Source organism: Cupressus sempervirens, chromosome 10 (genome assembly GCF_028749045.1).
Source record: "Cupressus sempervirens isolate cs-2001-9-10 chromosome 10, ASM2874904v1, whole genome shotgun sequence".
Taxonomy (NCBI): Eukaryota; Viridiplantae; Streptophyta; class Pinopsida; order Cupressales; family Cupressaceae; genus Cupressus; species Cupressus sempervirens.
Window position 1 is genome coordinate 216,635,938 of NC_143127.1, and position 17,751 is coordinate 216,653,688.

The 17,751-nt window shown below is 33.9% G+C and overlaps 3 pseudogenes; 2 read left to right on the top strand and 1 right to left on the bottom strand.

Annotated features, from left to right (window-relative positions):
* Nucleotides 1-1,767: 1,767 nt before the first annotated feature.
* On the bottom strand, nt 1,768-2,863 carry LOC149533401 (putative E3 ubiquitin-protein ligase ARI8 pseudogene; annotated as a pseudogene).
* Nucleotides 2,864-6,013: 3,150 nt separating this feature from the next.
* On the top strand, nt 6,014-7,788 carry LOC149533402 (C4-beta,C20-epoxidase-like; annotated as a pseudogene).
* A 27-nt stretch (nt 7,789-7,815) lies between these two features.
* LOC149533403 (taxane 9-alpha-oxidase-like) lies at nt 7,816-16,728 on the top strand (annotated as a pseudogene).
* Nucleotides 16,729-17,751: the final 1,023 nt, after the last annotated feature.

Below are 17,751 nucleotides of genomic sequence, written 5' to 3' on the forward strand. Positions count from 1 at the left end.
TTAACAAGCCTGCATGGAAGGGGATTGGTTTCCAAGCCCTTCTCATCATGTGGGAGCCAGTAGCCATTCAGGGCTCTTTTTTCATCAAGAGCATATGGAAAGCTTGGGAAGCTATTAAGCCTTGGCTTTTTTGGGCTAAAGATGAGTTCTGCAATGGTCTCTCCTTGAATCAATAGAACATTTGGTGGTCTCCCCTATTTGCCATTCAGGGTACTCCCCTTGCCAAGACTCAAGGTGCCAGTTCTCTGCATTTTTTCAAACGTGGCATCAGAACTCCTAAGGACCTCTTCTCAAGGGTCACCATGAGTTTTAGGACCCAGAAAGATATGCAAGTACAATACCGCCTTATTTGTTCAAATTGGCAGACTTTTGACCTTCTACTCTCTTCCATCCCTGTGCACTTAGTTCACAAAGTGGGGATTCAGTCTGTTAGACCATGGTGGCATGAATGGAAGTGGTATCCTGCCACTCCATTTTCCAATTACAAGCCAAATTTGGGATAAAGATGGCTCTCACCCCATCTTTCGATGATGGACACGCTCAACTAGAGATGTCATTTGCAATCTTTTATTTCTCAATGGAGAAAACACTTTGATACCATTTGGAATGCTATAACTGAACCCAATATTGCTCATTTTGCTTGGTGCCTAGCCTTCCAAGGTCTTCCCTTGGGGCCTCGAATCAAACACATTGGGGTTCTTGATCATAGATGCCCCTTTTCTGAACAACTAGAGTCTTTCTTGCATATTTTCTGGTTTTGTAAGTGTGCTCATAATTATTAGCACTGGATTCATGATTTTTTCAAGCCATTCAGGGCTAAACCCTTTTCTTGGCATATGATCTTGCTGGGTGATTCCCCTAGAATTCCTTAGAAGTTCACCCAGATTTGGCATACCTTCAAGATGAAAATTTTGTTTTCTCTATGGAAAGATAGGAATCCAGTTCTTTTCACACAATTTTTTGGATGTTAACATTGCTATGTACACTAAGACATGCATTTGTAATAATGTAATTATGTAGATTTAGGTGCAAGCTAACAAAGTTTCCCTTGAGGTAGCTCACCTGTAGGAGCTGCTGAACCATTGAGGCAATGCTCCCTGCACTATTGCCTGAGTTCCTCCTAATGCCTCGGTAGATACCTCGACGCCTCATGTCTGCCATCTTTGACACCATTCCTTAGGCCACCACTCGCACACCCTACACTCCCAAGCTTCCCATCACCACTCTCCCAGTGGTGGTGATGGAAGATGGAGGCACTTCTCAGCTTCCCCACCTCATGGTGGCTTTGGTTGGTCCCCGACTCCTCCTTCTAGTACTTGTCGGGTGCATTCAAGGAAGTGGCCTCACCTGGACTTGGTGATTTCTCCTTTGCCGCCAGAGGTTAAAGATGTGGAGGTTGCCACTAATCCTCTGGTTACTGCTACTGCTGATGTGGCTGGACTATTCCTAGCCCGCCCCCCAATCCCAGAGATGATTGGGGCTTTCCTAATAAAGATGATCCACCACTCTCGGCTGGCACTGCTTTGGCAGCTTGAAGTTGCTTTGTATGTTTCTTTTGATGAATAGTTTCTGTTTTTGGCTGTGGCCGTGTTTTTAGTTTGGCTTCGGCTTTGTGAATGCATTTGCTGGGTGATCTTGTATCCCCTGACCCCTTTTATGTGAATTGTATTCTGAGTATTTTTTTTAATAGAAAATGACTATTCATCAAAAAATAGTGCTTTAGCCTTCTCTCGCTTTGGCTTCCTTTTTGATAGTGTTGACAAGGTTTCAAAAGTAATGGCCAGCGGCATTTGTGAGAGTATCAAGCTTGATTTGAAATTCATTGAATTCTTCTGTAGGCTTTTCACTCTGAATAAAAACCTGCAACTCACTTTCAACACACTGCTGAAGTTTTTCTAAATGAGATTCGGAAAAAGCTTGGTTATATTCAAACAGATCCTTGTAGGCACTTTTATTTTCATTTTCAGCGAGATAATACCCATAAACATATGTCCACTTCAACACTGTTGCGCATTCAACAATCTGAGCCCATGCATCTCTCACCAATTGAACATGTGATACTAGTACGAATTGCTTGTCAACCAACTGTTTGATCTGAGCATGCTTCACATTCAACTCTGCTTTGGCTTTGGACTTTTCATGGGCTGCCCATCGCTCATAATAATGACTGTATCTGTCCAAGGATTGTTTAATGGCTTCCCTCTCTTCCCTCTTTATTTTCTCTTCCCCTGTTTCGGATTTCTGATTTCTGATTTCTGATTTCATCAACATTAAATCTGTCATAGGCATAAAAGTTAGGATGTCCTTGCCAATCCCCAAGGCATAACCAGCAAAAATGAAATTTGCACAGTTCCTCACATGTCATATGCATGCAACCTTCATTCTTCTCTATTGCCCACCCACATCGCGGGCACGGCTTTGTGTTCACAATCTTCCAATTCTCCATTTCTCCATTGTCATTGTTCTTCAACACCCATTTTCTAGCCGTGTCACAATCTGCAGGGCGATGCATCTCTTCCAAGCAACTCCAGCAAAAATGATGACAACATCTGCAGGTGACATCGTAGCATTCCATGATTCCAATATGCAATTCCACAACATACTCACATTCAGGAAAAGGGCACCATTTGATTCTTCCGTTTTGCCCAACATATGATTCAACAAGAAATTGCCCATATTTTGATCTGTCCTGTTCATCTGTAATGAAAGAGAGCACAATGTCCTCACCCACGGCAGCCCCACATTTTGGCTCTGGACATTTCAAAGTGAGACACCCCATTCTGTCTTCCCTAATTGAGGTCTGAATGTACTTTGTCCAACATTCATTGCAGAAATAATGGGCACAACCATGAAGAGCTTTCATGTCAGTAATGGAGTGGGTTTCCATGCAAATGGAGCAGTATAACTACTCTATCCTTTACGAAAGCTTTGTCTTTCTCAAACAACCCCAAATCTTTCTGCAACTTTTGTTCATCCATGAACCATTCATCCTGCAAATTCGAGACATTCCACTTGAAATGGTGGAGGAGGATTTTGAAGTGGGAAGGGGATAAATTAGAGCAGAGGGAAGAAACAGAGCCGATGGCCTCCTTTTGTCACTCACTGATGTCTTGTGGTGTTATAACTTTATACCATGATTTTCTCTTGCTCTCACTCTGCTCTGGCAGGGAGATTTGTACCTGTGTAGACGTTGCACTAGAATTACAATGAGTAGAGTAAGAGTAAGTTTAATTCTGTTCTGCGTACTCCGTCATCTTCCCAGCGTCTTCCTCGCAATTGAAATGCTACTGATACGGGTTTATTAGGTCCTTTACAGAGCAAATCGATTATGATGCATACACAGATGATTACATGCCCCATTTATTTGTTTTCTTAAAAGTGCGTCTCTTCAAATTCAATTAAAATACATCTTTTCATATTAAATTTTTATTGTTAATTTATTAATAACCATTTTAAATTTACAAATTTACAATTTAATTTTTAAATAATTATTATATATATATATATTCAATTAAAATTTATATTTTCATATTAATTTTTTATTGTTAATTTATTAATAATCATTTTTATAGTGTTATACCTATTATGCTTGTTAACTCCAATCAAACTTAAACTGTTATGTAAAAATACATATTCTTAAAAATTTCTTTATTATAAATTCTCAAATAACTGTGAACCAAATTCCTAATGCTTATGCTTATTGGTCAAACCCTTCCATTTTTCAACTAGCAAAATGTGTGGATTTAACCCCTGGATCCCCTTCCATTGATTTCTAAATAGAAATAATAATAATCAGTCAAATTGACTTATGAAACCTTTCTACCAATGTTAAGAGTCTCAATACTTGTTTTTGTTTTTGCATTTGTATAAGAGAAGAAATACATAATTTTCACTGTACTATGAATCACACTTCTACCATGACAAGGCCACCTTCAGATGAGGAAGTTTGAAGGAACAAAACTTGTCCCCAAATAATAAAACATTTTATGAACTGCTTAATATTATTAGTAGTATGATGATGTTTGACAATTGTTAAATGACTTTATTGTCTTTGAAGTTTATCTATAGAAGGTGATGAATTGGTTGGGCTGACTTCAAAGCACATTTTTTAATTTGGGTGCTTGTTGAAAATAGGAAAAAAATGGTAAATATAGTTTGAGATTTAATTTGAATGTATTGGTTGCACTTCTTTTAAAAAAAAAAAGTGTATAAAGAATGTCATGAAAGTCTCTTTTATTTAGTTTGGATACTATGGTTTGAGATCATTTGAATGATAAATATAGTTTGGGATTTAATCGGAATGCATTGGTTGCACTTCTAAAATAAAAATGTGTATAAAGAATGTCATGAAAGTTTCTTTTATTAAGTTTGGATATTATGGTTTGAGATCAATTGGTATCAATAGAACCCATTTAATAATAATAATAAAAATATGTGTTTATATAAATACAATCTTAAATTGTAATTTTTTAATCTAAGAGACAAAAATTAATCTTAATGATAGTAAATAAATAATAAATGCGGTTGATTTTATATAGATTAAATGTGAAGAATATAGAGCTATTTAATTCAAAAGTAATGATGTGTGTTTTCATTTTTCATTTGAGAAAATATATGTATATTTTATTTTATAGATATATTTTTCTACTATCTAGATCCAATCTAGAAAACTTTTTAATTTATTATTATTAGATTTGTGAACTTTTCTACTCTTTATTTTCCTATTAAATATATTATACTACTATACATTTATTTTTCTTCCATTCATTCATGCATGGAAATCACAGTGTGGGAAACACCATACAAGTCCCTGTTGTTTTAGGTTTGCCTGCTGCTCATATTAAAGAGCTTTCTATACCTTTCACTCATACATGCGGTAAGAAATTTACTATTTTACTCAATTTTCTCCATTTTCGATAAAAGTTGTTGTTGCATGCTTCGAAGGCTTTCCAACTTTACAGGACAAAAGGTCCTCAAAATCTTGGTTTCTTCCTTGCATCCATTATGGATTTTGACTTGCTTTTCCCCATATCAAAGGGATGCCCCTGAATAATGTTACTATACGGCTGCTATGGCTTTTGCAGGCGAGGCCTTTACCTTAACTGCTACATCTGACTTATTATATGCATCCCGTTTGACATTACTGCCATTTTGCCCAATGTTTACTGACTGGTTTTGTCTATTGACTGCATACTTGTACCTACATCTTAATGATAAGTACTATTACATTATATTTCAACATAGAAATATGATTAGATACACCAGAATATCAAACTAAGTTTGATTTTGTCCTATGATCTTAAACTAAGTAGGTAAATTATATGCAACTGGAGTTTGAACCAATTTATATTGATTGTTAAATAAACTAGATCTATAGAACATGTGAACTCTTAATTCATAAATATGCCTCTTATATGCCATTATTACATAACGATTATCGTTGAGAAGCATTATCAGAATTAAATTAATACTTGTGGTCTTCAGTATAAATGTCAATAAACTAAATCCAATAAAATAAAATCAGGCTATGGAAATCTAAATGTATTTTTGCCCCAAATAAACAATGTTTGAATTCAATGAAGAAAATCACAATAGATGATTTTTATTCTGGATAGTAATGAAATCTTGGATCTAAGGCATATTGAAATCTTTATCCGTTGTCTTCAAGTTGATAGAAATTTGATTGAATATTCCAACTGGGTGAATTTTTCTTTTATCAGATGAACCATTTTTAGAATATCATGACTAACAAAACATTTTGCATCAACTATCTCTGACGTATTATGAATTGTTCACTGATTTCTTAATTGCAGTGGAATCTCTTTCCTACTCAAATGCTCCAAAAGATATGACAAGAGTCCTGATCACTAGTTTATTTCCCTACTCACTCTGCATCTTAACCATTGTCATAGATTTAAAAAGAAAAAGATTAGTGTTTTAGTTGATCCATGAAAATTAGGTTTCATTAGATTTTAGATGATCCTTAAAATTAGGTTTGAGTTTTAGCTGATCCATGAAAAACCCAACAATCATATCTTGTGATACGAATGATGAACAAATTCCTGTTATTGATCTTTCTCATCTAAGTCATGGCCTAAATGAAGATGATAAAGAAAGAGCTTATGCTGAATTGAGGAGAGCCTGTGAAGAATGGGGATTTTTGTGGTTAAGAATCATGGCATCAAGGAAGACACTATTCATCAAATGGATTCAGTTGCCAGACAAACATTTTCACTTCCGAAAGAGACTAAACAAAAATACAATGCTGGACCATGGAATGTTAGCTACTTGGCAGACTTGCATGGGCTGCCCTTTTACGAGAGCATCTGTGTAGATCCTACTGCAACAGAGATTTTTTCAGAGCATTTGTGGCCTCGAGGAAACCTAGAAACCTGGTACATGCAAAATAAAATTTGTTTTACTTTTACTGTGCAATTAGTTATTAAAGTTTTTTTCTGTTTTTTATAACAATGTTTTTCTTGTGTAAAGAATGGTATGAATCATAATATGATGGTTTTGCACCTTATAAAGCATTGTTAAAGGTTTCTCAGAAAACATAAGCTTTTCTTTCACAATTACTTATAAATTTATTTTAGTCTAAAATCTTTCTAACTAATTTCTCAAGAGAAGTTCATGATATAAAATGTGATAGAAGATCTGGTTCCAATAGTTTTGGTACATTCACACTAGTAAATAGATTCTACTAAAAATTTGGTATAGTCTGAAATGAATTGTTGAAATTAAAATATAGGATATCTTGTGATATTTCTCTTCAATCAAACTAATATAACAAAAGTTTATTGTTTTAGAAATTTAAAATAAAATTAGATTAAACAATATAACCTCCACGAAATATTTGTAATTATTTCATATGAAACTAAGAGTCAAATAAGAAGTATCCTATTGAGAAAATGTTAAAATATATATAAATTATGCAAACCCATTAAAGTGGGCTATTTGAAAAAATTTGAGATTCTAAAATCACATATTGAAAAAAGTAGGTATAATCTCACATAAAACATTCAAACATATTCTACCTAACCTTAATTTTTTGTAAATGAGTACGATTTTGCAACAAAATCATGCCCATGGCTATACAGCCACAAAAATGCACTTCCTTTACATTGCTTTTTCACACCTTTAAAAAAAAATTCTAAGTCCTCTCCTTCATAAGGAAGTGCATTTTCGTGGCTGTATAGACATTGCCAAATGTAGAGAATTATGCAAGCGCAGTCAGAGAGGGTACAAAAAATATCCTCAAAGCTATTCTGCGTTGGGGCGAGCAAATATTATTCCTCATTTCAGTTTGTAGGAAAGCTTCATATGAACTACCGTGATGCCCCTCCCAAGGGAAAGGGAGGCTATACAACTCACACAGACCAGAATTGTATTGTTGTAATGTACCAAGATAAAATGGCAGGACTTGAGATTAAGAGCAAGGCAAGGAAATGGGTAGATGTGAAACTTGTGGAAAACTCTCTTGTAGTTTTCATTGGTGATTCTTTTAAGGCTTGGAGTAATGGACGGATTCACAATGTGATACAAAGAGTTGTATGTGAGGGTTATTCTCGTGTGTCAATGCCATTCTTTTATTACTTCTCAGAAAAAACTCTCATTCATGCTCCTCCTGAGTTTGTAGACAATGATCATCCTCGCCTTTATAAGCCATTTGTTTATGCAGACTACGTAGAGTATTGGATGTCTAAAAAGAAGTTGAGAGTTATGAGTCCACAGTGTTTCTTAGCAGATACTCAAGAAGCTTTCCTCAAGGATTTTGCAGGCATTTGAATTGACTGAATATTGTACCTTGAACGTATGGAAATACTGTCAGTGTCTGTCTTTTTTTGGAGTGTGTTTTCTCATTTTAGATGTCCATTGAAACAATTTTGAACTTCTGTTTCTTAAGATTTTATTAGGAAGTACAAGAAATTAATGATTAACTAAGAGTATTTCTTATTTGTTCAAATTGTTTTAAAATATATTATTGACTTCTCTCTTGAAAGCATGTTGTTGATAAGTGGGAGATATCACGAGTTTGTTGATTATGTAGGTTTATATTATTATTTTTCTTTGTTATAATATACAAAATTTTAGTAAACATAGGATCAATAGGAAGCAAACTCATGTTCTAAACCAACTCTCTTACTTATGCAAAATGACAAAGACAAAGATGACAAAAATTTACAATCATGTACATTACATTCTTATAAAAAAATGAGAACATGTAAATCTAGAAAAAATATCCTAACCAAGAAAATAACTATCAAATGCAATTAGTATGAATAGATTTAGAACTTATAATAATTAACAAGATAATAATAAAAAAGTTGACTATTAAGTATCAAAAATTTCCATTCTCTTCCTACACGATTTTAGTGGGAAAAAGGAGAATAACAAAGAATAGAACTAGAAAAAACACACAAAGAAATTTACACTCATTTATGAGAATTGGCATGATCTTTGGCCAATATTTTTTTTTATGATTTGGAAATCCTCCAAGGCTGGCGACATCTCATTGATCCCGTCACATGCTAGGTTGGCAAACACATAGGCCAACGAGTTGTCCTCATGATATGTGTGGACAATATAAGTATTTTCAAACTTTGGTAATACCTTCCATACCTACATCACAATGTAGCAAAGTCTCCAGTTTGTGGATTTCCTGGTCTTAGTTGCTTGGATGATAATCATTGAATCTCCTTCAATGACTACCTTCATTATACCATGGAATAAAATTTCTTGAAGACCATATAACATGGCAAGTGCTTTTGTTGTATTGTTTCTCATGGAATGAAGAGGAATCACAGAGCCCTGAATTAGGGAGCCATTATGATCCTTGATTGCAAATCCTGCACACACATATGTGTTTCTACATGATGCACTATCAAAATTTAACTTGTGGAAGGGGGGAGTTGGGATATGCCAATGAATTTCCTTTCTATTGGTTCATTGCTGATGGGAAAAGGTAAAGGCTTGTGGGGAGGAAGACTAATATATTTCCAGTTCTTAAGCACCTCTGCATCCCATAGTGAGAAGATAACCCATAAAGAGGTTTTCTTTAACTAAATTAGTGGATACCATTTGTCAGAAGATCCTTTGATTCTGCTCCCACCATAGTGCCCAAACAACTATCATTGGAATTACAATCCACAAGGAACCAAAAAGGGAAGATTGGTACAATAAGGGCAAAGATTGTAGCAGGTCCCAAAGATGCTTTGAAAGGAGAAAAATCAAATTTAGCTTTGCAAGAATAAAAATCCAACAATTTTGAGTGAAATTACAATTAAGGAATATGTGGTCTGACTCTTCTACATAATTTTTGTAGAAAACACAAAGAAATGGATTAGAGATTGTTAGTGTAAATAATGAATTATTATTACACTTTACTAAAGTTTACTTAGGTTAATGCATTATTTTATTATTTATTAGATTAGACACCTAGGAGTATGCGTACTCATATGAGTTGTCTTGTTGACAACACAAGAGTTAGCAACTCTAATTTAGTGCATGGTGTCTACAACAAAGGAGTTTGCATAATTACCTGAGTTGTCATGTAGACAACATAGTTGTTCACACTCTAAATAAGCACATGATGTCTACAACATCTTTTTACATGACACACCTATGTAAGCTTATCCTCTCATCATTGCACTAACTTTTGTGCTCAATGGAGGATAATCCACTCTTAGTGGACATGTGCTTAGTTGTGAGACTTATCACTTTGTTGACTCCTAGTTAGTCTAGAGGCCTTTATATACATACACTCCTAGTGTGCATGTACATCAATTCATTTTCATATTGTTATTTTGATCATATTTTATTGGTCTATATTGTGCTAGTGCTTGAGCTTCTTGATCTTGGGTGATTTTTCCCTAAGGAATTTTTTTTACATCGTATCAGAGCTAAGGGAGCTTCTCTTCACATAGCCATTGGAGACCATTTTTGCTTCACCTCATAGAGGACCTTGATTTAGATCTAGAGTATTGCAATCATTGGGAGCATCTAGAGCCAAAGTGAACCTCACCATTGCATCCGAAGGATCAATTCGATGAATTTTGACTATAAATTTTCCTACCCTAGGCTATAGTCAAATTTGAGGCCATTTTTTTTTGTAAATTGGCACCCAAAGGCCCGATTTGTGAATTTGGTATGATCATTTGCAAATTTAGTATGATCATTTCAGATCTCTGAATTTAATTATCAAATTTTCATGTAGAGGAAATTTTTTTGAAGGAACTGGGTGGTCAAATCCTAGCCCCTATAGAGGAATTTCCAACATCATGGCAGAATATTCCATTATTTCTAGCCACATATACTCCATGACCGACCACATTGCTAAGCCACGGTGACAACACATAATCCGACGACCTCATTTGTTTTATCCCTTGTGGAATTGTGTTTTTTAAACACATTTTAGTTGACAACAAAGAGGATGTGGGATTAATCCCACACCTGCTAGCCTTTTAACTCTTGATGCCAACCTTCACACTAGCTCCTGCTAACCCCTTCTTCCTGGTGGCAATGATTGCTGATACCTCCCACTGATAGAAATACTTCAGCCACTGTGAACTCCACCATTGGCAATCACAAACTCCACCACAGGTGATGAAAACTCTTCTGGTGCCATGTAGTTTGCTCCATGTGGTGCCATGTGTACCTGCACCTTTGTGACTCACCTACCTAGTAAGCAGTAATGTCAGTGACACAGTAAGCAATCCAACTCGGCACACCATACCTGCACATGTCAGCACCCCTACCACCTAAGATACCTTGTCAGCAAAGACATGTCAACAACACATCAGCACTTCTGTACACCTAGTCACCGACTGATGTTAGTGTCTATACAATTGATGTCATCAACAATACAATACGACCTACAACATCATCAGGCAGACCCATTGTTTGCTGACATCATCCAATCACGACAATAAAATTGGCGATCATTTGACCGTCATCAGTAGGCTAGATTGCACTACTATGACAACTATTTGGACGTCAAATTTGACCTAGTGTTTTGCTGATCAGACCCCTCGCTATATTCAATTTTGATTTGACAGTTCGAATTTGGGAGGCCACATCTCAGTCATTTGCACTCCAAATTAGGTGATTTAAAAAAAATTTGGCTAGAATTTCTTGAACTTTTTAGTGGTATGATTTTTTTTGGTTTTGGTACATGGATTTGTCAGAAATTTCATTTTTTGGTGACTATACCTATCCAATCCTGCATTTTGCAACTTCAAATGCTCTGTACGAGCTCATCTGGACACATTTTTAGGTTTCATTTTTTTTGAAAGTGCTTAATTTTTTGTCTACTCTCCAGATCTGCAATTAGATTATAGTCTTATTTGAATAGAAATACCACTTTAAAAAATAGGTCATTTTTTGCATTGTATTGCTTAAGATAAAACTTCAAAATTTTTGAATATCTGAGCTACATTGCTAAGTACAAATTTGAACTCCAAAAGGAGGTTGTAAACAACAAAATTAGAAGCCCATGTTTGTCCATTTTGAGAAGTGGCCTATTGTAAATGCACTACATATAAAGTACCAAACACACCATTTTTTTTTTGTGGGGGGGGGGGGGGGGGGGTGTTCTTTGATTGAGTGAATGGGGGGGTGTGTCTTCTGTTCTTGTGTCTCTCTTTCTCTCTTGTGCTCTTTTATTTTTTTGCATCATGGGTTCATCTAAAACTCTACTTCTAACTTCACACAATTATACTATATGGAAAAATAGTATATGGAGTAGACTAATGGAAAAAGGTTTAAATCTATATGTTGATGGTAAAATTGTAAAACCCACTGATGTTGATGCACAAGTTGATTGGCAAGTTAAAGACAACCAAGCTTTAGGAATTATTAGGAGTTGTTTTCATAGAGATCTCTTCTTCCACATTTCGAGCTTTAAGGATGCCAAGGGTGCTTGGGAGAAACTTGAAAGTTTGTATGGTAAGGTGGATGAGGAAAAGGGTTTCTAGATTGAGGATGATCTACTTCTATTGGATCCTAAGAATTTTGACACAATTCAAGACTATGTCAACAAAGCCAATGAATTAAGAGCACTACTTAAAGATTGTGGTAATCCCATGAAGGATGATTGATTGATTCATCACATCTTGAAGAGGCTACCTTTAGAGTATGCATCTTTTGTTTTGAGTTACAAGACTCATAGGTTGACCATGGGAAGTGCCTTCACTAAGCCTTCATTTGATACATTTGCAAAAATGTTGATGTTGGAACAATCCAAGTTGATAGATATGGGAATTCTCGAGTCATCCAAGTCTACAACATTGGTGGCTAGTAATGAGAACAAAAAAAATCAATGTGGAAATTTTTTTATCAATGGCAAGAAAAAGTAGTGGAAGCAAAAATCACAATCAGAGACACAACAATCTTCCTCCTCACAACAAGGAAATTCTTCTTCCAACAATAAGGGAAACAACAACAAGAAGGATAAACTATTTTGTGCATATTACAAGAAACTAAATCATGATGAGCATCATTGCAAGACTAAGAGAATAGATGAGTTGGAAAATTTACTAGGAAGAAAAAAATCAATGTGCCAAATACTTCCAAGGATTCAAATCCATCCACTTCAAAGGGAAAAGGGCAAGCATTTATGGAAAGTTCAAGTTCTTCAGGGGAATGGATTCTTTACTCGGGTGCCTCATATCATATGTGTTCTTCAAAATGACACTTTTCTTCATTGAAGTAGTCTAAGGTACCTCACATCTTTTTAGGGAATGATACAAAAGTGGGAGTTGAAGGGAAAGGACAAGTTGAGATGGAGAATGGAGAGTTCAAAGATGTTCTCTATGTTCCTAACCTTAGCACTAATCTTCTTTCAATTTATCAAATCTCTCACTATGGAGGTGGCAATAAAGTTGAGTTTCTTCTTGATTCAATAATGGTGCAAAATCTTAAGGATGATTCATTGGTTTCCATGGGTAAAGGGGTAAAAGCACAACCCTATGTCACCCTTTTACAAAGGAAAAGGCTAACAAAAGTGTAGTTGTTCATATTCAATGACATAAAACTGGTATTATTATTTAGAATTTTAAAATTAAGTAAAATAATGAAATGTGTAGAAATGGATGAATTTTAGGATTATAATTTTTAATAATTATTTGGAATAAGCAATTATATATTTTCTTATTTTTAAAGATAAATTTTAGTTGCTAAAAAATGCTTCAAATTAGGGGTCTAGTTCCCACCACAAAACTATATAGAAATAAACTTATTTCCCTTTGATCTTAAATTATGCTATTGATAATATATGTAGTTAGAACAATCAAAAATAAAAATGGGCTTTAAACCTATATTTTCTCTTTTATAACAATTCAAACTTCAACTTATTCAAATCAATAGTTTTCATCTCCCACTACATTTTTCAAAATAAATCTATTCCAAACAAAAGAAGAACTATAGATTCTGCAAGAGGACTCTCTCCTCTAGAACATCATATAATTTTAAATTTTTTTGATATTATTTAATATTTTTTCTTTCTCAAAATCGATATCTTCTCGAGTGTTAGAATACGTATATGTAGAATTTTTTAATTACAATATATTATATCTAATTAAAACACTATGAACTCTATATAAGAATATTCTTGACTTTGAGCTCTAGAAAATGGTGTCTATATGTTATTAAAAAAATATCATAATAAATAGTAAGAGTTATTGAAATGTCAATTTTTTGAAATAATTGTATTTTATTAGTAATTGGATACTAACTAGTATAAACATGCATTTAATAGACATTTCCAATTGGAAAAGTGTGAGACCATATATAACTTAGCTGCAATAATTTTATCAAAAATCATATGTTTGAATTTTTTTTTTTTTGTTTTTTGGATAGAAATACTCAAATTCAGTCATTCTGATAAGTCAGCCTGAAAGGTGACACAACTTTGTACTTTTACCCAAAGTTAATCATGACATAAGGCTTTATTCTTTCTCCCACTTTGTGCCTAAGTATCCTTCACATGCCTTGTTGACACAATCACAATCACAAAGTAAATTATGGCATGAGCGGTATGGACATCTTGCCTTTTGAAATATTCATCAACTTAGCTCAAAAAATATGGTCAAAGCTCTACCTACAATCAACTTTTCTATGGGTGAATGTTCAACTTGTTCAATGGATATGCATCTAGAAGAGAAGATTGACAAAGGGAAGTCTTGGAGAGCATCAATTGTTCTTGAGTTGGTTCACACAGTTCTAACAGGACTTTTTCAATGACATCAGTTAACAAGGGTCGCTATGTCCTTACTTTCATTGATGACTTTTAATGCTACACATGGGTCTACTTTCTTAATCACAAGAATGAAGTGTTTGATAAGTTTCTAGCCTTCAAGAGTCATGTTCAGAAGAAATCAAGGAAAGCCATCAAGGTTCTTCGTATGGACAATGCAAGTAGATATGCGAACTTGAGACTTAGAGAACTTTGTAAACTTGAGGGTATTGATCTTCAGAATCTAGTAGCATTTAGTCCACAAAAGACAAGTGTTGCAACAATGAGGGTTAGAACTCTTAAGTCAATGGCAAGTTGCATGATTCAAGCTAAGTCTCTTGATCCATCACTTGAAGTCGAAGCAATAAGTAGTGCCAATCACATCCTTAATAGGTTTCCTTATAATGTCTTAGATGGAATGACTCCTTTTGAGGCATGGTGTAGAAGAAAACCTATTGTGAAACACTTCAGAGTTTTTGGTTGTCCAGCATGGGCATACATATCTTCAAGGGAATGCAAGGCGCCACCACCAAGGCCTTGTACTTTCATTGGATATGACAAAAGTGTTAAGGCATATAGACTTATGGATCCCGAGAATCATGAGATATTCATAGAGATGAAGGTTCACTTTGAGGAAAGTTCACCTAGCTTATCCTCTAATCCTCTCCATACTTCATACATTGTGGAAATTGATAGTGACAATAGTGATAGTGATTCAACAGGTTCAGATATGAGGAATCCTATTCATAGATGTAGAACGAGGTCACAACATTAGAAAATTCCACATGCATACATTTCTACAGTGATAGGTCCATGTAATTCAGTACAGTTGGGTACACCTTGTCTTCCAATTCTAGCATTAGGGGATGACTACATAATAGAAATCTTAGGTTTGTTGTGGAGTCCTACATAGCAGATTTGGGAGACATCATTGATGATATACATATTCTCTTTGATGAAGAAGATCCTTCTTCAGTTGTTGCGAGGGAATACTCTAACCCTCTTGTCCATTCTCTACATGATCAATCTTACAAGGTTGTTATGATTTTGGATCCTTATGTACAACAGTTGAAGGAGGTCTCTTTATTATTTAAGGAGACAGTTGGTTCTTTGGGATATATTCTACATCCATCCTTACTAGATATAAACATGTTCTTTTCAACAGTGTTGGAAGGGGCAACTATCAGTATTCAAACCCAAAAACTTGGTACATTCAAAATAAATTTTGTTTTACTTTTATGGTGCAATTAGTTATTAAAGGTCTTTTAGTTTTTTATAACAATATTTTTATTGTGTAAAGAATGATATGAATCATAATATGATGGTTTTGAACCTTATAAACCATTATTAAAGGTTTCTCAGAAAACATAAGCTTTTCTTTCACAATTACTTATAAATTTATTTTAGTATAAAATCTTTTCAAGTAATTTCTCAAGAGTAGTTTCATGATATAAAATGTGATAGAGAATCTAGTTCCAACAGTTTTGTACTTTCACACTAGTAAATAGATTCTACTAAAAATTTGGTATAGTCTGAAATGAATTGCTGAAATTAAAATATAGGATATCTTGTGATATTTATTTTCAATCAACCTAATATAATAATAGTTTGTTGTTTTAGAAATTTAAAATAAGATTAGATTAAATACTATACTTCAAATTTTTTAATGGAGGTCCACCAATAAATATTTGTAATTATTTCAAATGAAACTAAGAATCAAAGCTTAAGAAGTATTCTATGAAGAAAAATGTTTATATATATATATATATAAATAATGCAAAGCCATTAAAGTGGACTATTTGAGAAACTTTGAGATTCTAAAATCATATCAATAAATAGTCGAAAAAAGTAGGTATAATCTCACATAAAACATTCAAACATATTCTACCTAATCTTAATATTTTGTAAATGAGTATGATTTTGCAGCAAAATCATAGAGGATTATGCAAGTGTAGTCGAAGAGGTTAAAAAAGATATCATCAAAGCTATTCTGCAGAGCTTTGGGGTGAGTAAATATTATTCCTCATTTTAGTTTGTAGGAAACCTTCGTACAAACTATTGTAATGCCCCTCCCAAGGGAAAGGGAGGTTGTACAACTCACATAGACCAAAATTGTATTGTGATAATGTACCAAGATAAAATGGGGGGACTTGAGATTAAGAGCAAGGCAGGGAAATGGGTAGTTGTGAAACTTGTGGAAAACTCTCTTGTGGTTTACATGGGTGATTCTTTTAAGGCTTGGAGTAATGGAAGGATTCACAATGTAATACACAGAGTTGTATGTGAGGGTTATTCTCATGTGTCAGTGCCATTCTTTTATTACAACTCAGATACCACTCTCATTCATGCTCCTCCTGAGTTTCTATACAAAGCCATTTTTCTATGCAGACTATGTAGACTACTGGATGCCTAAAAAGAAGTTGAGAGTTATGAGTCCACAGTATTTCTTAGGAGATACTCAAGAAGCATTCCTCAAGGATTCCACAGGCATCTGAATTGGCTAAATATTGTACCTTGAACGTATGGAAATATTGTCAGTGTCTGTCTTTTTTTGGAGTGTGTTTTCTGATTTTAGATGTCCATTGAAACAATTTTGAGCTTCTCATGTTTCTTAAGATTTTATTAAGAAGTACAAGAAATTAATGATTAACAAGAGTGTTTCTTATTTGTTCAAATTGTTTTAAAATATATCATTAACTTCTCTTTTGAAAGCACGTTGATTGGTAAGTGGGAGATATCACAAGTCTCTTAGATTGTATAATTTTATATTATTGTTTTACTTTGTTACAATAGACAAAGTTTTAGTAAAGAGAGTATCAATAGGAAGAAAACTCATGTTCTAAACCACCTCTCCTACTTATGTAAGATGACAAAGGCAAAGATGACAAAATACAATCATGTACATTACATTCAATACTTATAAAAAGATGAAAACATGTAAATCTAGAAAAAATATAGTAACCAACAAAATAACTATCAAAATGCAATTAGTATGAATAGATTTACAATTTATAAAAATTAACAACATAATAAAAAAGTTGACTATTAAACATCACAAATTTCCATTCTCTTCCTACATGATTTTAGTGGGAAACTACAAAATTTAATAATTAATAAGAATATTTATAATTTATTCTAAAATTGCACAATTAAAAAAAGAATTAGTTTTTATTGAAACTCTCTTGATTCTCTAAATTTATATAATCTTAAAACTTTATTATAATATATAAATAAATTTTTAAGACAACAGGTAGAAGCCTCTATATATTAAAATAGGTTAAAAATTTACAAAATATGCCAAAAAGGCTGAGTAGAATAACAAAGAACATAACCAAAAAAAACACACAAAGAAATCTACACTCATTTCTGAGAACTAGCATGATCTTTGGCCAATATATTTTTTATGATTTGAAAATTCTCCAAGTCTGGTGACATCTCATTGACTGCTAAATTGATCCCATCATATGACAAATACATCGGTCAATGAGTTGCCCTATATCTGTGAACAATATAAGTAT